We start from the raw sequence: 26,003 nt of genomic DNA, 5'->3' as shown, positions 1-26,003 counted from the left end.
ACTTGCTGAACAGGGGAGAAGTAACACTCCGGGCCTGTAGAGGAACTCCTAGACTTTGAAAATAATCCTGTCCAGGAAACATTCCAAAGAAAGATGTGAAGTCGCTCTGGCACTGACTCTCTATTTTCCTCCCCGTGAATGAAGCTCAGGGTAGTCATAGCAACCAGCCAGAGCAGAAGAGTGAAACTCTGCCAAGATGGAGGAATGGAGGTGGAATCCAGATGTGAATGACACCCCCTGAGCCTTCCCTCCCAGCCTGCCAATTAACACAGTATTAATTTGAGAACAAAAGGATTAGGCGCTGCTGGTGGTGTCTGGGATCAGAGAGCAAAAGACTCTCCCTTGGCTGACAAGTTTAGGGACGAGGGCCTGGATCCGACACTACAGGGCTAGATGGACCAAGGGTCTGACTTGGTAGAAGGCAGCTTCCTATGTTCTTAGGGAGCCAACTGCTCCATTCTGTCACGCATCAAGGTTGCCCCCATGTTCAGACTAGTTTCTGCCTCTCAGATTCCTACATGCCAATCAGAAACTGGTTGAACATGCACATTTTCACTTTCTGGGAATTGTACACACATTTAGTCACAAAAAACTAGAAAGAACAAAAAACTGACAACAAAAAATGCACATTTCCCCCCAGAAGCTAAAGCGTGAAAATGTGTATCGGGGGGGGCGGGGGGGGATTGGCACATTTTGCATTTTTTTTCCAACTTTGGGGGACATTTGCACAAATCTGCATTAACTAATGGGGATTAACTCTAATGCACATTAGTTAATGAGGATTAGCACGTATGTGCACATATGTGCAAGTGTGCATTAGCGCGCATGCAAATTAGTGCAAGTAGAACAAAATTCTCCTGAAAAAACTCCAGTTCCATCAATGAGCAGAAGATGGAATGGAATATGCCTGAAACACAGATGGAATGGATTTAACAATATCTATTTTTACCTCCAATGTCACATTATTATTAGAAGCATTAGTATTATTTTACAGACAATTGAGGCGAGCACAGGGAAGTTCATTACTGCCCTGCTTCTCACATGTAGTGGTCCCTTGCAGCTTTATTCTGAAGGGCTCATTAATCAAAAGGGAATTAATTCTCCATCATGGGGGCAAATAACATTCAATAAAGGGTTTCTTTTTTCTTATGCAAGAACATCCCTCCAATTCCTGCGGAAAGTGCATGATTAAACACTTCATTACCATCCAAGAAACAGGAGGGGCGACCCAGATTATTTATCTCTGTGGCCACGGAGATGTACAGCACCGAGTTGTCAGAATCAAGAGGGAAACCACAAAGGAACCAAAGAGTAAACTGAGAAAGGAAGAAGTGGAAGAAAGCAAGGAAGGGCCAGAAACCCAATCTGTTGGGATACATCTGCCAGTCAAGGGCTTGCTTACGAGGGGTGAATGAATTTTCCCTACTCCATTCCATTTTGTTCATTTTAAATTTTTATTAATAAAAGTGTTTTTATGCCACTTTTAAGCCCTAGCAATCCCCCACCCCCACCCGCCACCACCCAAAGCAGTTGGGACCAGACCAAATGAAACCTCGCAAAACAAGAGGATCAAAACCAAGTGAGACCTCATGTAACAAAAATGACAACAACTGCCTTTAAATGTACCAATTGTACCAGGTCAAAACATGTACCAGGTCCATTGCAGGGATCTGCTGAGTCCAAAAAGGGCCAGATTTCCCCGTGACAGTCAACCTTAAGGGAGACACCACCACCCCTCCTTTAGCTGGGACTAGGGATGTATGAGAAATTTCTGTTCATTTTTTATCAGGATTTACACAGACTCAGACACAATCTGTGGCCCTTACTTTTTTGAGCTTGCAGTGTGATTCACGGTAAGAAAAGAAAAATGCATTCGACAGCATGCGTCCATTTGGAAACGACGCATGAAAAAATGTGTTCATTTGAAAAAATGCACACAAATATGCTCTAATCAATGGAAGAAAAAGATGGACATTTCAAAGATGCGCACAATTGATGCGTTCATTTGGGAAAATACATAGGGAAATAAGCTCAGATTTTCATACGAAAAGAAAAAAAGCAAAGCTTGCAACCTGATATAGACTTGAGTCAGAACGAGCTTCAAGATGGAACTCACAGTACTTCAGTGAGCTTACGCCGGATGATTTGCACATCCCTATCTCTGTTCAGCTCTACTTTGAAGACCACAGAAGCTGGCCTTGAGGGTCTTTCTCTGAATTCTGTATCCTCTCCCTACACACGCATGCATGCACGCACGCACATACTCACCTTACAGACTTTTGGCACCCTATAATTAGGTATTAGTCGCCTTCAAATTCCCTAGGGAGGCTGAGTCAACCCTGCCAAGCATCTGCCACAGAAAGCTGGTGGCACAGTTCTCAATGTGCTCAAAATGATTACTGAGGGAAGCGACTATTTCCCCCCCACACACAAAAGTAAAAGCTGTCTTGTCTGGGAGCTGCAAGCCCCAGGCAATTAAGCGTGTTGCATACAAGGTGATTCGGAATCCCTGAAAAATTAAATAAATAATACCGTCACTGGTACCAGTGGGGATACAAAGTGAATGTTAGGTTAAGTGTTATCAAAATGTAACTGGCAAAGCAGTTTGGATAATATCCAAAGAGAGAACGCTGAATTATAACTTATCACCACAAAAAGGATTATGTGAAAAATGGAGAGACTTCAAACTGTATTATTCAGGGTCGGAGTGAACTTAGAGATTTCATGTATCAATTAACGAGCAAAGAATATTTTGCAAGGTATAAATATTAATATTTTTAAAAATATTAAATCGCATATATAGATGTCTAGAAAAAAATACGTATTTAGGTTTAATTAGTAAACTTTGAGTGAGGAATTGCTTTGGTAATTGTATCTAACTTGAAAAGTATATGTTTAAGTTTCTGTATGTGTGTTTTTGATCAACGAAGTTTCTTTTAGAAGTCAAGATTGTGAACTTAGATGTATGAAAGAGCAATTAGTATTGACATATTGGCAGTGATGAAGTAGTCTAGAAAATGTGTAAATATGGTCTGATTCGGGGGTCAGATAGGATTTTTTGATACTGAAGCTCCTTGCCTGTGAAACTGCCAGACAACTCGACAAGAAAATTTCAGGAGGCAAAATTGACTCAGCAATGCTCTCTTTTGTAACAGTAAGAAATGCTTAAAGTATAGCTTTGTCGGTTTTAAATGATACACTTCTTGTATTCTAACTGGGAAGTGATATATTTGTATCAATAAAAGAAAACAGAAAAAAGACTCCAAGATTCCAGTACTATAATTATTGTTTGTACAATACCTGGATTGCAACCCACTGAATAATCCTAGGTGTAGGGTTGTACGAAACCCCGCTTACTTGGCTCCGCCGGGTTCCACAGGCAGGGGGAGGTGATCTGTTCCTCCCCCCGGAATCCTCGATGGGGGGGAGGTGATCCGTTCCTCCCCCCTGGAATCCTGCCCGGCTGGCTCCACTCTGCAGCCAGGCCAAGGAGCCGCCGGCCGGGCCAACCCACAGCAGGGCCTTCAGCCGCTGCTGGGCTGGTGCGGACGCAAATGGCGTCCTGAGTAGAGGACGCCATTTGCATCCCTATGGTAGCCCGTGATAGGCTATGTAAATATTTACGTAACCTATCACGGCTAAAGCAGGGATGCAAATGGCATAGGGGATGACATTTGCGTCCCTGCTTTAGCTGTGATAGGCTATGTAAATATATACGTAGCCTATCATGGGGCCGGCGTAGGGACACAAATGGCGGCCGCTACGATGGCTGCCATTTGCGGCCGCAGCAGCCCAGCAGCAGCCGGAGCCGCCACTGCCGGCGGATCCAAAGCCAAAGCTGCAGCTGGAGCCACAGCCAGGTAGGCTCCGTTTCGCGGGGCTTTCGTGGGGTGAAGGGGCAGGGGGCTCCATTCCGCCATGGATTTCGGGGAGCCGAATGCGCTGGCATTCAGCCTCACCGAGATCCGTGGCGGAATTCTCTGCCATGCCTACCTAGGTGTACACTTTGTTTAGAAGTATTTAATCTGCTATTAGGTGGAAAGACAAGAGCTAAATGCTTCCAAAGTACTGAATTATAGACAGAGAGCTCAAACAAAGTCCCTCATCCATAACAGTCTGACAGTTGCTAAGCCAGCTACTCAGGCCTGTGCCTGGCACACAAGTAATGTGGCAAATGTAGCGCAAAGATCACACACCGGGAAGCTGGTTACCCAGTCTATTTACACTTATTGATCATGAAACTGTCCACAGCAAGGCTCACTGACCTGGAACACAGAGAGTGTGGCTAGCATGCCGCCCCAGGGAGTGTGTGTATGTGTACAGGGTGGATGGGGAGTGAGAGCAAGAGAAAGGGGTACTTCATCATTATTTTCATGCACACAAAGATTTTGAAGAGGTGGCAATCCAGGGGGAAAGCATTGGAGTGAAAGAGCTGTACATAGGGAGAGAGCAGATGGAGTGTAAAGTGCCCTTGATATCACCTGCAGAATGGGTCAGAAGAAGCGAGGACAAGAATTTTGTTCATCTTTGCAAATTAAGAGAACATGTCCCACTCATAATTCCAAACATGAACAGGGGCACACTTTCTCCAAAAACGTCTGCGAATTCCCAAACTTGTGTTCGTGTTCAGAAAAATGTGCATTTTTCAAAATGTGCACTTTAAAAAAAATGTGCATTTTTACACATAGTGGGAAAGTGCACATTGGAGTATCCTCTTTTAAAAATGTACATTTTCCTGTTCAAACAAAATGGGGAAAAGTGTAGGGATGTCAGAGAATTCCGCCACCGACTCCAGTCAGGCCGGATTCTTTAGAATCCAGCCCTCTGGAATCCATGGCAGAACGGCCTCCCCACCACCACCCAGCGGAATCGCCCCGGGACGGAGCTTACCTGGAGGCGGTGGCAGCTCCAGCTGGTTTCCCGGCTGGCCACTGCTGGGCTGCAGCTGCTGCAACTAGCGGCCGTCGTAGCGGCCACCATTTGCGTCCTTGCAGTCAGCCATGATAGGCTACGTAATTCTGTCAAGGTGATGCATGCCATATGCCAGCAAATTTGGAAAACACAAGAATGGCCAACAGATTGGAAAAAATCAACTTATATCCCCATACCAAAAAAGGGAAAGCACCAAAGAATGTTCAAACTATCGAACAGTGGCACTTATTTCAGGTAAGGTAATGCTCAAGATATTGCAAGGTAGACTCCAGCCATTCATGGAATGAGAACTGCCAGATGTACAAGCTGGGTTTAGAAAAGGCAGAGGAATTAGAGACCAAATTGCCAATATCTGCTGAATAATGGAGAAAGCCAGGGAGTTTCAGAAAAACATCTATTTCTGTTTTATTGACTATTCTAAAGCCTTTGACTGTGTGGATCATAACAAACTGTGGCAAGTTCTTGGTGGGATGGGGATACCAAGTCATCTTGTCTGCCTCCTGAGGAATCTGTGTAATGACCAAGTAGCAACAGTAAGAACAGACCATGGAACAATGGACTGGTTTAAGATTGGGAAAGGAGTACGGCAGGGCTGTATACTCTCACCCTACCTATTCAACCTGTACGCAGAACACATCATGCGACACGCTGCTGGGCTTGATGAAGCCAAGGCTGGAGTTAAAATCACTGGAAGAAACATTAACGATCTCCGATATGCAGATGATACCACTTTGATGGCTGAAAGCGAGGAGGAGCTGAGGAACCTCATGACGAAGGTGAAAGAAGAAAGTGCAAAAGCTGGGTTGCAGTTCAACCTCAAAAAAACCAAGATTATGGCAACCAGCTTGATTGATAACTGGCAAATAGAGGGAGAAAATGTGGAGGCAGTGACAGACTTTGTCTTTCTAGGCGCAAAGATTACTGCAGACGCTGACTGCAGCCAGGAAATCAGAAGACGTTTACTTCTTGGGAGGACAGCAATGACAGATCTTGATAAAATAGTGAAGAGCAGAGACATCACACTGACAACAAAGGTCCGCATAGTTAAAGCAATGTATTCCCTGTAGTAACCTATGGCTGCGAGAGCTGGACCATAAGGAAGGCTGAGCGAAGGAAGATAGATGCGTTTGAACTGTGGCGCTGGAGGAAAATCCTGAGAGTGCCTTGGACTGCAAGAAGATCAAACCAGTCCATCCTCCAGGAAATAAAGCCAGACTGCTCACTGGAGAGAATGATATTAAAGGCAAAACTGAAGTACTTTGGCCACATCATGAGAAGACAGGACACCCTGGAGAAGATGCTGATGCTAGGGAAAGTGGAAGACCAAAGGAAGAGGGGCCGACCAAGGGCAAGATGGATGGATGATATTCTGGAGGTGACGGACTAAACCTTGGGGGAACTGGGGGTGGCGACGGCCGACAGGAAGCTCTGGCGTGGGCTGGTCCATGAAGTCACGAAGAGTCGGAAGCGACTGACCGAATAAACAACAAATTACGGCAAAGAGCAGGGACGCAAATGGCGGCCGCTATGCCATTTACGCCCCCGCTCTTTGCCGTGATAGGCTATGTAAATATTTACTACGTAAGTATTACCGTAACTATCACGGTAAAGGCAGCCAGGCAAATGGTGGCCGCTACGCCATTTGTGTCCCTGTTCTTTTCAGTAATAGGCTATGTAAATCTTTATGTAGCCTATTACTGCAAAGAACAGGGACGCAAACGGCGTCCGCTACATGGTTGCCATTTGCGTCCCAGCGGCCACAGCTGGCCAGCAGCTCTGCAGACTCACCACAGAGTGGAGAGGCAAGGATTCCAGGGGGGAGGAACGGATCACCTCCCCCCCCCATGGACTCCCACGGACCAAAGGTAAGGGGGTTTCGTACAACCCTAAATCAAACACAGAGAATGAGGCAAAGTGAGATTCAGGGTGGTGTTAAGAGAATCTTCAGAATCGCAACAATAACGTGTTCTTCCATCTCTAGGTGTGGATGGTGCCTTTAAAGGGGGTTGATTCCAAGATCTTTTAAAGTAAGGATACCTCCAAATTTTTCTTTTGAGTTTATTCCCTCATTTTGGAATTCCAAATTTTCTCTTTCCTGTTTCTGAAGTGGAACTGATGCATTGCTCAATTATTTTCACTTTAATTTCTGTTTTATTTATTTATGTATGTATTTGATTTATACCCTGCCTTTTTACCAAAAACAGCACTCAAGGTGGCTTACAAAAACAATTTAAGATGGATTAAATAATAAAACACATATAAAAACCTATAACCGTTACAGAATAAAAGCAGCACCCAACCCAACAGGTACACTTGCAGGCCAAAAGCTTTCTTGAATAAAGTGGCCGTTGCCTGCTTCAGAAGGACAGCAGAGAGGGAGCAAATCTAGTTTCTCTTGGGAGGGAGTTCCAAAGCCTGGGAGTGGCCACTGAAAAGGCCCTGTCTTGCACCGCCAAATGCACCTCTGATGGTGAGTTCTTGAAAGAAGGGCCTCTCCAAAAGGTCTTAAGGACTGGGCAGGCTCATAAGGGAGAAGGTGGTCTTTCAATTAGCCTGGTCCATATAGAGCTTTATAGCTAATAACTAGGGATGTAGAGATAGTGTAAAATCCTTTCCATCTGTGTTTCATGGATTGTCAGGTGCCTTTCATTCCATCATCCACCCATTGACAGAATCAGAATTTTTTGTTTCTGAATTTGTGCAAATTCTCTCTTGCACAAATGCACAATTGCACAGTTTTCCATGTGCGGAAATGCTGGATTTCCCGACAAACGCTCACTTTTACTCATTAGCCGATGGGAGAAATGCACATTTGGGGCTAGGTTTTTGTTTTTGTTTTTTTAAATGTGTATTTTTCTGGGGCAAAAGTTAGAAATTTGGTCCATAAGTTTGTGGAATCATCCCAACAGGGGAAAAGCTGGTCCACTGCAGAATCCGTGGGTTGGATTCATGCAAATCAGAACTCATTTGGTTCCATTGTGGATTTCCCTGGCATCCCTACTCATAACCAGCACTTTGAATTGTGCATGGAAACAGACTGGTAGCCAGTGAACCTGTTGTAACAAGGGAGTTGAATGCTCCCTGTAACCAGCCCCATTCAACAGTAGGGACAGCTACAAATTGTGGGGTAGGAATCACAGTGGTAAAGCTCACTTACAGACTACCTGGTTGCTATCTCTTCAGGGTCATCTCCCAGGACAGGGTGATGGTGGTATCATGCTGGTCAATGTCTGTATGTATAATTTGCCACAGCCACCTGCCTTCAGTCCATTTGTGTTTCCCCCCTTCCAAACACAAACACACACTGATGCAATTGTACATACTGATGGATAGGGATGTACGAAAGTTGTGCCACAGATCTTGGGGAGGCCGAATGCCAGCGCATTGGGGACCCCGAAATTGGTGGCAGAACGGCCTGCCACCCCCCCCCCTGCCACCCCCTGGGACGAGACTTACCTTGGGCGGATCTTCCTGGCGGCGGTGGTAAAAAAACACCGTGATAGGCTACGTAAATCTTTATGTAGCCTATCACAGCTGACTTAAAAAAAACAAAAAAACACGCGTACTCAAATGTAGAGGTGCACGAAAGTCACTTACCTGGTCTCGCAGCTTTTCGCGGTGGGGGGGAGGCACTTCGCTGCTCTCCCCCCGAAGTTCAGGCTGGGGGGGAGGCTTCCCACCTCGCCTGGCCGAAATTCAGGCCGGGGAGGAGGCGCCTCGCCTCGCCCGGCGCGAACTAAAATGTTAAAAAAAAAAACGCCCCCGTGATAGGCTACGTGATGATTAACGTAGCCTATCACAGCTAGATCTGCAAAGTCAGCCATGACAGGCTACGTAAATCGCCACATAGCCTATCATGGGTGACTTAAAAAAAAAAAGCGCGTACGCTAATGGCGGCCCCCATAGGGAGCCGCCATTCGCGTTCCTTATTTGGTCACTGTAGTCTACGTAAATCTTTACGTAGTCTACGGCGAAAATAAGGGCAACGCAAATAGCGTTGCCCTTATTTTCGCCGTAGTCTACGTAATCTTTACGTAGATTACTACACCATCAACATAATCCGCGGAAAGGTAAATTCACTTTCGTACATCCCTACTGATGGAACACCCCCCCATAAAAGCAGTCGTGATGTGACGATGCACATGGCTGCATTGAAATGTTGGCGCTGTGATGTTTTCATAGTATGTGAGAGCATACAAGTTCATCAGGAAAACAAAACAGAGGCATAAAATCCAAACTCCACAGTTGAGCAATCCCTGTATTGTGACTAGGGATGGATGGACGCCCCCCCCCCGGTCCTCCAGGTGTTCACTGAGCTGCTGCCCCTGCTTGTGTGCTGCTGCCCCCATTCACCCCCCCATGCTCACTGAGCTGCCCACACCTACCCTGAGCTGATCAGGGGACTGGAAACAAAGCCCTGTGAGGAGAGACTGAAAGAACTGGGCCTGTTTAGCCTTGAGAAGAGAAGACTGAGGGGAGACAGGATAGCGCTCTTCAAGTACTTGAAAGGTTGTCACAGAGAGGGAGGCCAGGATCTCTTCTCAATCATCCTAGAATGCAGGACACGGAATAATGGGCTCAATTTACAGGAAGCCAGATTCTAGGGATGGCGGAGAATTTCTCCCCAAATCTGAGGGAGGCCGAATGCCAACGCATTCGGCCCCCCGAAATTGGCAGTGAAATTCTCCGCCACCCCCCGCCGCCACCCCCCCAGGATGGGACTTACCTCCTGCGAATGTCCCTCCTGGCAGCGGGTCCCGGCGGCAGTTCAGCGGCAGTTCGGTGGACGTGGGGGCGGCGGCCAGTCTTCCGACCGGCCGCCGCCGCCATTACAAAATAAAGTAAAAAAAAAACAAAACACTTCGGGGGGAGAAGTGAAGCACCTCCCCCCCACCGCGAAGCAAGCTGCAGGACCAGGTAAGTCCCTTTCGTACATCCCTACCAGATTCTGGCTGAACATCAGGAAAAACTTCCTCACTGTCAGAGCAAAACGACAATGGAACCCATTCCCTAGGGAGGTGGTGGGCTCTCCCCCACTGGAGGCATCCAAGACAAGGCTGGACAGCCACCTGTCGGGGATACTCTGACTTGGATTCCTGCACTGAGCAGGGGGTTCGACTCAGTGGCCTTATAGGCCCCTCCCAACCCTACTATTCTATGAGTCTATGATTCCCCAACCAGCCATGCTGGCTGGGCAATGCTGAGAGTTGTAGGACTTTTTTTCTGTCTAAACATGCATAGGGTTGTGCCCTAAATAGCCAGTGAAATCCAAACTTTGAAGGCTTTCTCCTGCTTGGCTGAAAAAGAAGACTGCCCCCATTCACCCAGGGAGCCAATGTGCTGGGAGGTTCTGGGTAAAAAGGATTTACGTAGCCTATCACGGCTGACTGCAGGGACGCAAACAGCAGCGGCTATGGCCGCCGCCATTTGCGTCCCGGCCGGCCAGGAGGATTCGTGGCCAGAGGGATGGGGCGCCTCCCCCCCACCCAGAATTTCAGGGGGAGGGACGGAGCGCCTCCCCCCCACCGCGAAGCAAGCTGCGGGACCAGGTAAGGGACTTTCGTCCATCCCTAGCAGGAGACTCAATCTGCAGGCATTTCATAGAATAGTAGGGTTGGAAGGGGCCTACAAGGCCATCGAGTCCAACCCCCTGCTCAGTGCAGGAATCCAGGTCAAAGCATCCCCGATAGATGGCTGTCCAGCCTAGGGATGGCGGAGAATTTCTCCACGAATCTCGGGGAGGCCGAATGCCAATGCATTCGGCCCCCCGAAATTGGTGGTGAAATTCTCCGCTCCCCCGCCCCCCCCCCAGGATGGGAATTACCTCCTGCGAATGTCCCTCTCGGCAGCGGGTCCTGGCGGCGCTTCGGCGGGGGCAGGGGCGGCAGCCGGCCTTCTGACCGTCTGCCGCCGCCGCCATTACAAAGTAAATGTAAAAAAAAACAACACACAAGTGATAGGCTACGTAACGATTTACGTAACTAGATTTCCAAAGTCAGCCGTGATAGGCTATGTAAATTGTTACGTAGCCTATCACGTGTGTGTGTGTGTGTTTTTACATTTACTTTTTTATTTCGCGGCCGGGGAGACGGGGCGCTTCTCCCCGGCCTGAACTTCGGGGGGAGAACAGAAGCGCCTCCCCCCCACTGCGAAGCAAGCTGCGGGACCAGGTAAGGGATTTTCGTCCATCCCTAGTCCAGCCTCGTCTTGAACGCCTCCAGTATGGGAGAGCCCACCACCACCCTAGGGAATTGGTTCCATTGTCGTATTGCTAACAGTCAGGGCTTTTTCCTGATGTTCAGCCGGAACCTGGCTTCCTGTCACTTGAGCCCATTATTCCGTGTCCTGCACTCTGGGACGATCGAGAAGAGATCCTGGCCTTCCTCTCTGTGACAGCCTTTCAAGGACGTGAAGAGCGCTATCCTATCTCCCCTCAGTCTTCTCTTCTCCAGGCTAAACAGGCCCAGTCCTTTCTGTCTCTCCTCACAGGGCCTTGTTTCCAGTCCCCTGATCATCCTTGTTGCCCTCCTCTGAACCCTCTCCAGCTTGTCTGCATCCTTCTTAAAGGGTGCTGCCCAGAACTGGACACAGGACTCCAGATGAGGCCTAACCAGTACTGAGTAGAGGGGAACTAGCACTTCCCGGAATTTGGAAGCTATGCTTCTATTAATGCAGCCCAAAATGGCATTTGCCTTTTTTGCAGCCACATCACATTGTTGGCTCATTTGTCTGTATTTGTCCCGGGGATAGGCTAATGGCAGCTGCCACTAGCGTATCGTCTTCAGAGAGCCGCTCCGCACGAAATCCTCCAGGGTTGAAGGTAAGTGATGCCATTCCGCTGCGGAATCTGGAGGTCGGATTCTCTGGAATCCGGCCTCATTTGAGTCGGCAGTGGAATTCTCTGACATCCCTAATCTTCACTGCATTATTGTTTGGGGCAGGAGTGCTGGGGCCCCTCCTGTGGCTGTACAACTGCCCAACATGCGAGTAAAACGTATATATGGCACAAGCCAATTCTAAAGGCAGAGTGGTGTAGTGGCTAGAGTGTTGGACTGGGAGTCGGGAGATCAGGCCACAGAAGCTCCCTGTGTGACTCTAGGCCAGTCACAGACTCTCAGCCCAACCTGCCTCACAGGGTTGTTGTTGTGAGGCTAATATGGAGAGGAGGAGGGAAATGTAAGCTGCCTTGGGTTCCCTAAAGAGGAAAAAAGGTGGGATATAAATGTAATAAATAAATTATTTATTTATTTATTTATTAAATTTATTAATCGCCCATCTGACTGGTCACCCAGCCACTCTGGGCGATGTACAACCCACCATAAAACAATTTAAAACACTAAAATTTTACCATAAACATTTTTTTAAAAATACCCTGACCCACCCCAAATGCTTGCCTGAACAGCCACGTTTTTAATGCACGACGGAAGCTCATTAAAGAGGGGGCATGGCGGAGTTCCCTAGGGAGGGAGTTCCACAGAGTGGGGGCCACCACAGAAAAGGCCCTCTCCCTCGTCCCCACCAGTCTAGCTGTCCTGGCTGATGGGACAGAGAGAAGGCCATCCGAGGCTGATCTTGTTACGCGGCCTGTCTGGTGCTGCTGGAGGCGCTCCTTAAGATAGGCTGGGCCGGAACCATATAGGGTTTTAAAGGTCAATACCAACACCTTGAATTTGCCCCGGAAAACAACTGGTAACCAGTGCAACTCCTTCAGCACTGGAGTGATGTGATCTCGCCGGCGGCTGCCTTTAATCAGGTGAGCTGCCGCGTTCTGTACCAGCTGCAGCTTCCGAACCGTCTTCAAGGGTAACCCCACGTACAGTGCATTACAGTAGTCTAAACGAGAGGAGACCAGGGCATGTACTACCGATGGGAGCAGATGGTCGGGAAGGAAGGGGCGCAGCCGCGGTATCAGATGGAGTTGACACAGCGCTGTCCGGCTCACAGCTGACACCTGAGCCTCCATGGACAGCTGGGAGTCCAAAATGACCCCCAGGCTGCGGACCTGGTCTTTCAAGGGTAGCCGTACCCCATTCAACACCAGGTCAACATCCCCCAGCCTCCTCTTGTCTCCCACCAAAAGTACCTCGGTCTTGTCAGGGTTCAGCTTCAGCTTATTCCTCCCCATCCAGCCACTCACCGTCTCCAGACATTGGGACAGGGATTCTACGGCCAACCTTGGTGAAGATTTGAATGAGAGGTAGAGCTGCGTGTCATCTGCATATTGATGACACTGCACCCCAAACCTCCTGATGATAGCCCCCAGCGGCTTCACATAGATGTTAAATAGCATCGGGGAGAGGATGGAACCCTGTGGCACCCCACAAGTAAGTGGCCACGGGTCCGAAACCTCCTCTCCCAGTGCTACCCTCTGGTACCTGCCGGAGAGGAAGGACCGGAACCACCGCAATACAGTGTCTCCAATGCCCAACCCCTCCAGGCGGTCCAGGAGGATACCGTGGTCAACGGTATCAAAAGCCGCTGAGAGGTCGAGGAGAACAAGGAAGGAGCATTCACCCCTATCCAGAGCCCTCCTCTTATCAAATAAATAAATAAGTAGAGATGAGGCAAATTAGCCCATGATGACTTGCTGAGGAGCTCCAGACAGATTCCCCAGACTTTCAGAAGGAAGATGCAAAATAAATGCATCTATCTAACTGTGCTCAGGAAATCTTGGTGACATGTTTAAATGATGGTGAAGCTGTTGATGGCCTCTTTTGGAGCTTGAGGTTTTGCTGATCTTCTGCATTCTGGGTGAGGTTCCTTGTGTCTGTGTGTGTGTGTTTAAAACTCGATGGTTTATTTATTTTCTATACGCAGATACAAGGATGATGACCTCACATGAGAAAAGAAATACAGATCAATTCAAATCAGGTTTGCTTACATCTTCTACAGAAAAGATCAGGGATGACTATACATCAGAATAATCTATCTGAGAAGCAAAATTAAAAAGACAACAAATAAGCTCTAACCCTTCACCACATTAAATTGTTTTTAATCTGTTTGGCTGGTTGTTTTGTAATTATATATTGTACTGAATCATTTACTGTTGGTGGTGGTGGTGGTGTTCAATGCTAGTAAGCTGCTGCAAGAACTCTGATTGGGAAGCAGGTTGAAATAAGGATTGCCAGTGCAATTCTCGACATGTCTACTCAGACATAAGCCCTGTTGGGTTCAGCGGGGATGATTCCCGGGTGAACTACAATCCTATACACATTTACCTGGGGCTAAGTCCTATTGAACTCAGTGGAGTTTACTTCTGAGTAGGCATGTAGATAGGGATGTCAGAGAATTCCGCCACGGATCTCAGTGAGGCCAAATGCCAGTGCATTCGGCCCCCCGAAATCTGTGGCGGAGCAGCCTGCCACCCCTCCCCCCTGCGGATCCCCCCCAGGGCGAGACTTACCTGGGGTGGATCTTCCTGGTGGCAGCGGCTACAGCGGCAGTTCGGCAGCAGCGACTGTGGCGGACGGTCTTCCGACCGGCTGCCACCACCGCCATTTCCAGTTTAAAAGAAAAAAAAAACGTGATAAGCTATGTAAAGATTTACGTAGCCTATCACGGCTAAGTTTAAAAAAAAAACACGATAGGCTACGTAAATGTTGATGTAGCCTATCACGGCTGACTTAAAACAACAACAACAACAACAACAACATGCGTACACAAATGGCGGCGGGTGGCCACGGCGCGGCCATTTGCATTCCTTATTCTGGCACGTCTTAATCTACGTCAAGATTTATGTAGACTAAGACGGCGAAAATAAGGGGAACGCAAATAGCATAGCGTCTGCTATGCTATTTGCGTTCCCCTTATTTTCGCCGTCTTAGTCTATGTAAATCTTGACATAGACTAAGACGTGCCAAAATAAGGAACGCAAATGGCGGCGGCTGTGGCCACCTGCCACCATTTGTGTACACACGTTGTTGTTGTTGTTGTTGTTTTAAGTCAGCCGTGATAGGCTACGTAAACATTTACGTAGCCTATCATGGCTGACTGCAGGGACGCAAACAGCGGCGGCTATGGCCACCGCCATTTGCGTCCCTGCTAGCCAGTGGCCGGATGTCCAGCTGCTGGTGGAGCCGGCCAGTGCCTCCGCAGAATCCCTGCGGAGCACAGCCGGCCAGCCAGGATTCTGGGGGGGGAGGAATGGAGCGCCTCCCCCCCATCCAGGATTCCAGGGGGAGGGACGGAGCGCCTCCCCCCCACCATCAACATAATCCGCGAAAGGTAAGTACCTTTTGTACATCCCTACATGTAGAGAGGATTGCAGTCTTGAGAGGTTTCCATTCTTAAATGTGGCCTAAAAATATTTTTAAATAAAATTATAAATAAATAATAAACAAATTGCAGTATAAATGAATAAATGCCACACTAAGTGATTCTGCCTCTTGTCTAGCCCCCTTTTCAAGTGCAGTCCAATCACTTTACCTCAGGAGGATTGAATTGGCACCACTATGAACCAAAATTGCTCCTACTCTGAATGGCCCCACCCCTTCACCTGAATAGCCCCACCCCTCCATCTGAATGGCCCCACCCCTCCACCTGAATAGCCCCACCCCTCTATCTGAATGGCCCCACCCCTCCACCTGAATAGCCCCACCCCTCCATCTGAATGGCCCCACCCCTCCACCTGAATAGCCCCACCCCTCTATCTGAATAGTTCTGTCTTGGTTTCCATTTCAGAGGCCTGATCTAGAGTTCGGCACTGGTGGGAGGGAAGTGGTACAATCTAGAATGGACTGTACCACTTCAGACTGAAGGTGGGGAACCTCCCACCCCCCTTTTTAAACACCCCCTTGCTTTTTAAAGAAAAGCTCCTTGCACAGTAGAAATTGCTTTGAACCACCCAGAGAGCTTTGGCTATTGGGCAGTATAGAAATGTAATAAATAGATAGATGATAGATAGTTGGATCGATAGATATATAGATAGATAGATAGATAGATAGATAGATAGATAGATAGACAGACAGACAGACAGACAGACAGATAGATAAAATTACCACAGCTGGGGGTGGGAGTAGGCTAAAAATCTTTCTCTTGGATGCCAAATCTAGGTTGTTGGCTTCTTTTTAACATGAGAGTTTTTCAGCATGCTGTGTGTGGGGGTGGGGGGGAGTAAATGAAAATCCCCTCCAACATCTGCAGTTTGAAGTGGTAAAGTCATCATCTTCCCCACCCTTCCCCCCTGCCACACACACACACACATTTAGAGATGTCAGTCAAGTCATAAGAACGTTGGTGCAAGCAACTCGGATTCATTCAGCTGTCCTACTCTCAATTAGCACGCAATCATTTTGGGAACTGCCATTCATTGCTAACTTATTAACTCAGTTCCCTAATCATTCAACTTTCCGATTATAGAATAAATAAACACTATCCAAACCCTCTGCCTGCTTCATTAATCATTGGATAACATAAGTGAAAATAATAGTGGATTATTAAAGCAATTACTGCATAATCATTGGCACTAGCAAAACTACATTAATCTTTATTTGGACCTCTTTGAGTTTACATCTGTCAAGGCCAATTGGGCTAATTTGGATTACCAGAGGTGGGATACAAGTTACTCAGATGTGCACATGGATTTTTTAAAACAGGAGCAACAACTTGCCAGCTGTCATAAATGGCCCCGACCTTGAGGAACAAAAGCTTTTGTTGAAGGACAACAGATTTTCCTGGTTCATTTTGTGCAATGTTCCCATTCGAGGTCATAAATGAACATAGTAAATGAGAAGAGACAAACATCAAGTTTGGGAGGCGGTGGGCTCTCCCACCCTGGAGGCCTTCAAGACGAGGCTGGACAGCCACCTGTCAGGGATACTCTGACTTGAACTCCTGCACTGAGCAGGGGGTTGGACTCGAGGGTCTTGTAGTCCCCTTCCAGCCCTGACTATAGGGATGTCGGAGAATTTCTCCACGAATCTCCGGGAGGCCGAATGCCAACGCATTCAGCCCCCCACAATTGGTGGAGAAACGGTCCACCACCACCCCGCCACCCCCCCCCCCCGGGATGGGACTTACCTTTGTCAAATGTCCCTGGAGCTGGCGGCTCCCTGCGGCTCCCAGCGGCGGTTCGGCGGCGGCGGTGGCAGTGGACGGTCTTTCGACCGGCTGCCACCACCGCCATTTCCAAGGTGAATTTAAAAAAAAAAAAAAAACGTGATAGGCTACATAAAGATTTACGTAGCCTATCATGGCTAGATTTTCAAAAAACACCGTGATAGGCTACGTAAATCCTTACGTAGCCTATCACGGCTGACTTTGGGGAGGGGGGGGGAAGCGCGTACGCAAATGGCGGCGCCCATGGGCGCCGCCATTTGCGTTCCTTATTTGGGCACGTGTAGTCTACGTAAACATTTAAGTAGACTACGGCGAAAATAAGGGCAACGCTATTTGCGTTGCCGTTATTTTCGCCGTAGTCTATGTAAATCTTTACGTAGACTACCCGTGCCCAAATAGGAACACAAAATTTGCGTATGCGCTTTTTTTTTTCTTCAAAGTCAGCCGTGATAGGCTACGTAAAGATTTACATAGCCTATCATGGCTGACTTTGAAAATCTAGCCATGATAGGCTACGTAAATCTTTACGTAGCCTATCACTTTTTTTTTTTTACACTTTACTTGGAAATGGCAGTGGCGGCAGCCGGTCGGAAGACCGGCCACTGCCGCCGCCGCCACCGAACCGCCGCTGAACCACCGCCGGGACCCGCTGCTGCGAGGGACATTCAGCCATGAGTCCCATCCCGGGGGGGCGGGGGGTGTCAGAGAATTTCCCCACCAATTTCGGGAGGCTGAATGCGTTGGCATTCGGCCTCCTGGAGATTCGTGGAGAAATTCTCCAACATCCCTACATTTGGAGAATCTGGACAAACATGAACATGGCTTGTTCACCCATCCCTATCTCAGAATAAGTTTAGAGTCTGTGGAGATAAGATACCTGAAGGCTTGGATTTCTTTTCTCTTTAAATGAATCCTCTGTTCTTGAGCATGTGGAAAAAGCTTTTTTTTCTGTAATAATAAATGTATATTTCTTCTTCTAATTAAAGTTTGTGATTGAGGTTTTTGACCAAAGTGATTTTCTCTCCTCACATGGCCTAACTGCTCAGGAACACCACCAAGGCATTTGGCCTGGGCCTGGAAGGGTGGGCGGAGTTGCTGCCTAAAAGTGGTTGAGTAATTGCCAGCTCCATCACAGTCAGGAATGCTGGGAACTGTAGTTCAAAACATCTAGAAAACACCCCATTGAGGAAGGCTTCTCTAAGACAACCGAACAGTAAGGTGCCCCTTACAGAAAGCCTGCCATTTCGGGAGACCTGACACATCCTGACTGGTCACCCCAGCTCCAGACATTGTCCAGTCACTCCCAGGGCCCTAGGAGTAGACACAGGGATGAGTCCAATCTGAATCCCAAACCAGACCAGATAGCTAGGGATGGGCAAACCCCCAGGGTCCAGGTCACATGCCGAGCCGGCCTTCCTTGCCAAGACACAATTTTGCAGGAAAATGGGGGCTTGTCCTTGTTCGTAGCATCTATCTGAACAAACAGAGGCCATAAAGGGGCCATTTACACAAAATTACAGGCGTAAATGGTCGATTTAGAATCATAGAATCATAGACTAGTAGGGTTGGAAGGGGCCTGAAAGACCCTCGAGTCCAACCCCCTGCTCATTGCAGGAGTCCAAGTCAGAGCATCCCTGACAGGTGGCTGTCCAGCCTCATCTTGAATGCCTCCAGTGTGGGAGAGCCCACAGCCTCCCTAGGTAATTTACCTATAAGCTTGCATAAATGGCCCCTTCACGGTCGCCATTTCCACAGATGGACATTTACGAACAAGGACAAGCCACAAAAAATGGTGGCATGGTGAGGAAGAAGGTGGGTGCACAAACCAGTCAAGCAGGGGGGATTTACAGACTGGCATCCGGGAGGCCAAGCTGGCAATTTCTCACTGGGCTTCAAGTCCCAGCCAGATGCCTGCAACATCCTTACAGGTAGCAAAGTGGACATCTTGAAGCACAAGTCCAGTTTCTGAGTCCTTCTTAGGAGGAGGAAGCCCAAACTAAAGTATACTCCAGATCTGGGCTCCACAGATGCTGCAGAAAAGGGTGGGGAAGCAGGGGGAGCTATGAAACCACTCACTTGCTGCCTGCCTATTGCTGGTGCAACACCTCCACCTAGGCTTTTGTGCTAGTTTTGTCTCCTTGACTGGACAGCTCTCCCTGGAGCTGTTCTTTGCCTTGGTGGACAGCTCTCCAGCCTTGTTAGTGAGACAGCTAATCCAAGCCACAAAACAGAGGTGGCAGGAACAGGACAGTAACTTAGCTGGCTTAGTCTGATTCTGATATTCCTTACGACAATTAAGCCATTTGAAAGAGATTAAAAGGCAGGGTAGTCCTGAGAAGGAATATATGAGAAATTAATTTCAGTTAGTTTTTGATCAGGATTAACCCAGTTTGTACCTTCCCGGTGGAACGCAGACTCAGACGCAACCTGCAGTCGAAGTCCACAGATTTCCTTGCTTGCAATGTCATTTGTGGACCAAAAACCATAGAATCATAGAATAGTAGGGTTGGAAGGAGCCTACAAGACCCTTGAGTCCAACCCCCTGCTCAGTGCAGGAATCCAAGTCAAAGCATCCCCGACAGGTGGCTATCCAGCCTTGTCATGAATGCCTCCAGTGGGGGAGAGCCCACCACCTCCCTAGGGAATTGGTTCCATTGTCATACTGCTCTAACAGGAAGTTTTTCCTGATGTCCAGCCGGAATCTGGCTTCCTGTCACTAGAGCCCATTCTTCCGTGTCCTGCACTCTGGGATGATCGAGAAGAGATCCTGGCCTTCCTCTCTGGGACAACCTTTCAAGGACTTGAAGAGTGCTATCCTATCTCCCCCCAGTCTTCTCTTCTCAAGGCTAAACATGCCCAGTTCCTTCAGTCTCTCCTCATAGGGCTTTGTTTCCAGTCCTCTGAACCCTCTCCAGCTTGTCTGCATCCTTCTTGAAGTGTGGTGCCCAGACCCGGACACAGTACTCCAGATGAGGCCTAACCACTGCTGAGTAGAGGGGAAATAAAAATGCATTCAACAGCATGCATGCATTTGAAATAGGGATGGATGGACTCAACTTCACCCAGCTTTGTCAGGTGCTTGCCGAGCCACTGTCGCTACCCAGCCCTGCTTGTGGCACCATGTGAGCTTTATGGCGGCCCCATGAGCACCCGATGAAACTATGGGGCTGCCCATCCTACGTACTGAGCCACCATTGTGCACAACAATGGCAGCTTGGGCGCTTCCAAGTAGGGAATGTTGCATACTTTGTAGCCATAAAGGGGGCATCTATGCAACATTACAGGCGGGAATGCTCATTCACACCTGTAATGCTGCATAGATGGCCCTTTATGGCCACCAATTATGCAACATTCCCCACCTGTAAGTGCCTGAGGTGCCATTGTTGCGCACAATGGAGGCTCGCTAGGGAGGATGTGCAGTTGCTGGGCGCTCGCCGAGCCACGGGGTGCTCACTAAGAAAGTCTGCAAGCACCCTGTGGTTCAGTGAGTGGAGTCCAGTAGGGCGGGTGAGAGGAGTCGGTTGGACTCCACACACACCCTGCAGACTCTCATGAGAAAATGCATAGTGTTGAACAATGTGCACAAATACGCTTTAATCGATGGGAGCAGGATGCATACGTTTCAAAGATGAGTACAATTGATGCATACATTTGGAAAAATACAAACAAAAATACGGACAGATTTTTATGCCAAAGGTAATAAAGCTTGCAATCCGATACAGACTTGAGTTGGAAGGGAATTTGGGGAGCTTAGGCGAGCTTGCGTTCGGCTGATTCGCACATCCCTAGTCCTGGGATTTCTCTCATGCTTGAAAAACTCTGCTAAAATAAACATAGCATATTCCAGGAGGAAGAAGATCTCCTTCTTGCATGTAGACTTGCTTTTGGTTTTGGAAGTGCATAGCAACAGTGTCTTCACTGTCCAATTGTGTCCGCCTCCATGGAGAGAGACAGTGACAACATTTATGGAAAACTAATCTTCGCCAAATGTGTTTTTGAAGTTATAATGGACTCATCTCTCCAACGTGATAGTTTGAAAACTTTTGCATGTAAATATTATTGCATTTTTTAATATCTTAATGTATTTCATTAACATTAACAGCAGAGAAAAACATTTTTTGTAAAAGATGGCACAGGAATGAAAACATCAATTAACCACTACATCCCCAGCAAAAATAAATTCTTCCTTTCCAGTGCTGTTTGGAACCCATGCCAACTGTTGTTTCCCCTCCCCCCAATAATGGGGGCAGGATGAAGATCTCAAGTTTCTTAGAGCAGGTATCCATCTTGAAATATTTTGCTTCAGTTATTCCATTCATTACCATCTGTCAGTAGGGATGTACGAAAGTTCCGCCACAGATCTCGGGGAGGCCGAATGCCAGCGCATTCGGCCCCCCGAAATCGGTGGCAGAACAGCCCGCCACCCCCTGCCACCCCCGGGACAGGACTTACCTTGGGCGGATCTTCCTGGTGGTGGCGGCTCCGGCGGCAGTGCAGCGGCGGTGGCGGACGGTCTTCCGACCGGCTGCCGCCACCGCCATTTCCAGTTAAAAAAACAAAAAAACGTGATAGGCTACATAAAGATTTACATAGCCTATCACGGCTAGATTTTAAAAAAAGCACCGTGATAGGCTACGTAAATGTTTACGTAGCCTATCACAGCTGACTTTTTAAAAAAAACAGTGCGCGTACGCAAATGGCGGCGCCCATGGGCGCCGCCATTTGCGTTCCTTATTTTGTCATGTCTTAGTCTACGTAAACATTTATGTAGACTAAGACGGCGAAAATAAGGGGAACGCAAATAGCGTAGATGCTACGCTATTTGCGTTCCCCTTATTTTCGCCGTCTTAGTCTATGTAAACGTTTACGTAGACTAAGACATGCCAAAATAAGGAACGCAAATGGCGGCGCCCATGGGCGCCGCCATTTGCATATGCACATTTTTTTTCTTTTAAATCAGCCATGGTAGGCTACGTAAACATTTACGTAGCCTATCACGGCTGACTGCAGGGATGCAAATGGCGACGGCTATAGCTGCCGCCATTTGCATCCCTGCTAGCCAGCGGCCGGATGTCCAGCTGCTGGCAGAGCTGGCTGGTGGCTCCGCAGAATCGCTGCGGAGCACAGCCGGCCGGCCAGGATTCTGGGGGGAGGGACGGAGCGCCTCCCCCCCCCACCATCAACATAATCCGCGGAAAGGTAAGTCACTTTTGTACATCCCTATCTGTCAGGAGCTTGTAGGATTTGTGTGCATCTGCCCCATGTGGCAAAACATTGAACTGCAGGTGGCAGCTTCTCAAAGAAGTACCTTCAGGCCCTGGACTGACCCCACCACCCTGATGGCCCATTAGATCCTCCTGGACAGGAACTAGGATAAGACCATTTCCTGTTCTACTTGAACCTTGCTTGAGCCAGATGGGCTTCCTCAGCTCCAATGTGCCCCTGTATTCTTGGTTGTTCTTCCTTCTTATCAGAGTTGCCTGGTACTCAGGAATAGGGATAGATGGATCTGTCCAGTTTGGTTTCCCTCAGTTTCTCATTTTTCCATTCTTAAATTTGGTTCATTCCAAAGTTTGAGGGAGAATTTTTTTTTTGCACGAACATTCAAACACATTTTTGTGCCTTTCTCCTAATGCATACATTTTTGTACCCAGTTTTGCCCAACATACACAATTTTGCAAGGAATTTTCCTAATATGATACTCTTTTGAACATTAATTGCATGAATATATGCATTTTTGTGTGTGCTTTTCCCTATTATACATTTTTTGGATTGGAGAACTAGGGATGGGCAAACCTCCCCACATCCAGTGGGCCAAGCTGGTGACAACTCACTAATCTCAAGTCCCAAATCAGGTTCCTCTGTCAGGGATGGGTCTAAGTGCCTTGAGATGTCTGACAGCTCCAATTCTGAATCAGAGTGGGAGCTAGGGATGTCAGAGAATTCCGCCACGGATCTCGGGGAGGCCGAATGCCAGCGCATTCGGCCCCCCAAAATAGGTGGTGGAACGGTCTGCCCCCTGCCACCCCCCCGGGACGGGACTTACCTTGGGCGGATCTTCCTGGTGGCAGCGGCTCCGGCAGCGGCTCCGGCAGCAGTTCGGCAGCGGCGGATGCGGCGGCCGGTCTTCCGACCAGCTGCCGCCGCCACCATTTCCAGTTAAAAAACCCAAAAAAACATGACAGGCTACGTAAAGATTTACGTAGCCTATCATGACTAGATTTTTAAAAAACACCGTGATAGGCTACGTAAATCTTTACGTAGCCTATCACGGCTGATTTAAAAAAAAAAAAAAACACACTCATATGCAAATGGTGGCCCGCCATTTGCGTTCCTTATTTTGGCACGTCTTAGTCTACGTAAACATTTACATAGACTAAGACGGCGAAAATAAGGGGAACGCAAATAGCGTAGCGTCTAAATAAGGGGAACGCAATAAATAAGGGGAACGCAAATAGCGTAGCGTGCCAAAATAAGGAACGCAATTTCTGACATCCTCCAACATCCCTATGGAGAACCCCATCACAAAATTCAGAGAAATGCAAATATCACAGGATAATTGAGTTTTGGTTCACATATTGGTTCAAAAGTGTGAAATTAGAGAAGTTCTCATTAAGATGAGAATTTAATGCCTGAACTTGTGTTTTCCCTCCTGATACCTCTCCTTTTGTGTCATGTGTTTTAGACTGTAAATGGCTGCATTTAGCTTAAACTAAGACCTTTACGGCTGCAAATGGCATAGTGGACGCCATTTGCATCCGCAGTCAATCCGCCCAGCCAGCGATATGGCAATCAATGGCGGCCATATCATTGGTGCTCCAGAGCCGGCCGGCGGCTCTGTGGAATCACTGCGGAGCAGAGCTGGCTGGCTAGGATTCTAGGGTCTCCTGGGGGGGGGGAATGGTAAGCGTTCTGCCCATCCCTACTCCCAGGGGAGATGGGGTTACAGTGCTGGTAGGGCAGGAAGGGTTGATCAGGACCCTCACCCCACATTTGTCTCAGCAACATGCAGAGGCCTCCTGTCCTGAGGCCTTGTGAAGACTGGCTGGTCTGGACCTGCTGTTAACCTGCCTGCTCTGAGGAGATGTCTGTCTTTATTAAAGTGTCACTACCTGACCTTTCAGCCATGGGCTCATATCGCATGGAGGCAGTGAAATGGCATCCAGGCTAGGCAACATGACAGCAGCCAGCATCATTTTAAAAGAGGCCTTACACCTTCCCTCAGATACACCTCTTCTCCCTCATTTAGGAGTGAATGCCACTTGCATTCCCCCTTCTCTCATATGCAAGAGGGATCACTTCTTCTCCAGGAGAGAATGCCTCTTCTAAAAAAAGGCATTCCCCCTTCTCTCACACCCAAGTAGGAATGCCTCTTCTAAAATCTGCCAGGGATCTGTCAGGGATGCTCTATCTGTCAGGGATGCTCTGACTTGGATTCCTGTTTTGAGCAGGGGGTTGGACTCAATGGCCTTGTAGGCCCCTTCCAACCCTACTCTTCTATGATTCTGTGAAATGGTGCTTGCAATCTGTGGCTTCTAGAAGTATTTTTAAAACATAACCCCCTAGTAAAATCAATTGGGTGCATCTTTTTAGTCAATATCATGCTTGTTAATCTAATGAATGGATCGACTAAAGTGTACAGCACTAATAAATCTCAGCTTATGTCTAATTGTTATATTCTACACCGAGTGCCACCCTTTATCTAAAATGCTCTCCACACCCCACCCAACCCACCCAGTCTCTGTCAAGGTCCTTCTAAGTGACTTTCATCTGTAATTCAATTGCATCCCCTTATATGCTGCTGGGTTGTTTTTGGTGGACGCTGTTTTCGACGCACTCAGCATTGGTGGACAGAATTCTGCTCACTGTAATCCCTGCGAATTACGAGACTCTCAGTACATCACCATCAGAGGCCTGCTGTGTTCTTTGGGGTTGTAAACCACTGCAAGCAATTAATAAAGAGGGATCTGTGTGATCTTTCTCCCCATGCCCCACTTCCCTTCTCCTCAGGATGAAGCCTCCAGCAATGGCCAGGCTGAGTTGTTGGGGTGTTGATCGCAATTTCTCAAGGGAAGGGCCTAGACAGCAAGAAGAATTTTTGCCACTGGCTGCATCATGCATGCCCCTAAATGATTTGGATGCATGCAGAACTCCTCCTCAGCTCAAGCCACCTGAACTATGAGCCCCAGGAATGTGTTGCCATCCAGCAAGCCTTTCTCTTGGGCCATATCAACATTCCATGGACAGCACCATACAACACTTGCCTCACCTGTACAATCTGCAATTCAGCCAAGTGGATGCGATTGCTTTGCAATGAGATTGGCTAACCTAATAAGGCAGAGTGTGGGTTACACAGACAGCTCCTTGCAAGCACTTAACGTGTGTGACTCACAGACCTCCTGGGGAGAACCATCTTCTGTCTTTGATGAGCTATAAGTCCAAGGCTTTCTTCCTGACACATCCCACAGAAGCGATCTCATCATTTATTTCTCAACTCTCCCATGTCCAGGAGGCTCGTGCCAGACACCCTTTTGAAGCATCTCTCTGGGGGGCCATCCACTTGGGCCAGCACTACAATTAGCCAGATTAGTTTACTGAAAGAAGGTTGATTTCTTCCTTTTTGTGTGGGGAAGAAAGGGAAGGTTTGCCTTGATTTGTAGCTTTCTTTCCATTCCTCCCCCCCCCCAATTTTTTTACTGTGATCTTTAACAAAACAAACTGAAAACATTACTAAACCAAAAAAGAGAACAAAATTTAAAAAAAATATTCTAAAGTCCTCAGTTTCAAATATTACAAGATTCAAGAAAGAAAGAAAGAAAGAAAGAAAGAAAGAAAGAAAGAAAGAAGAAAAATGCATGAGCAGTAAATGGCTACATTTAGCTTAAACTAAGGGCTTTACAGCTGCAAATGGCATAGTGGATGCCATTTGTGTCCGGAGTTACTCAGCCTCAGCTAGCGATATGGCAATGGGGCGTATCGCTGGCGCTACGGAGCCAGCCGGCAGCTCCGCGGAA

This window comes from Heloderma suspectum, chromosome 16 (assembly GCF_057233095.1).
Source record: "Heloderma suspectum isolate Gila_16-S chromosome 16, 16-S_ref, whole genome shotgun sequence".
NCBI lineage: Eukaryota > Metazoa > Chordata > Lepidosauria > Squamata > Helodermatidae > Heloderma > Heloderma suspectum.
This window is presented reverse-complemented; position numbering follows the sequence as displayed.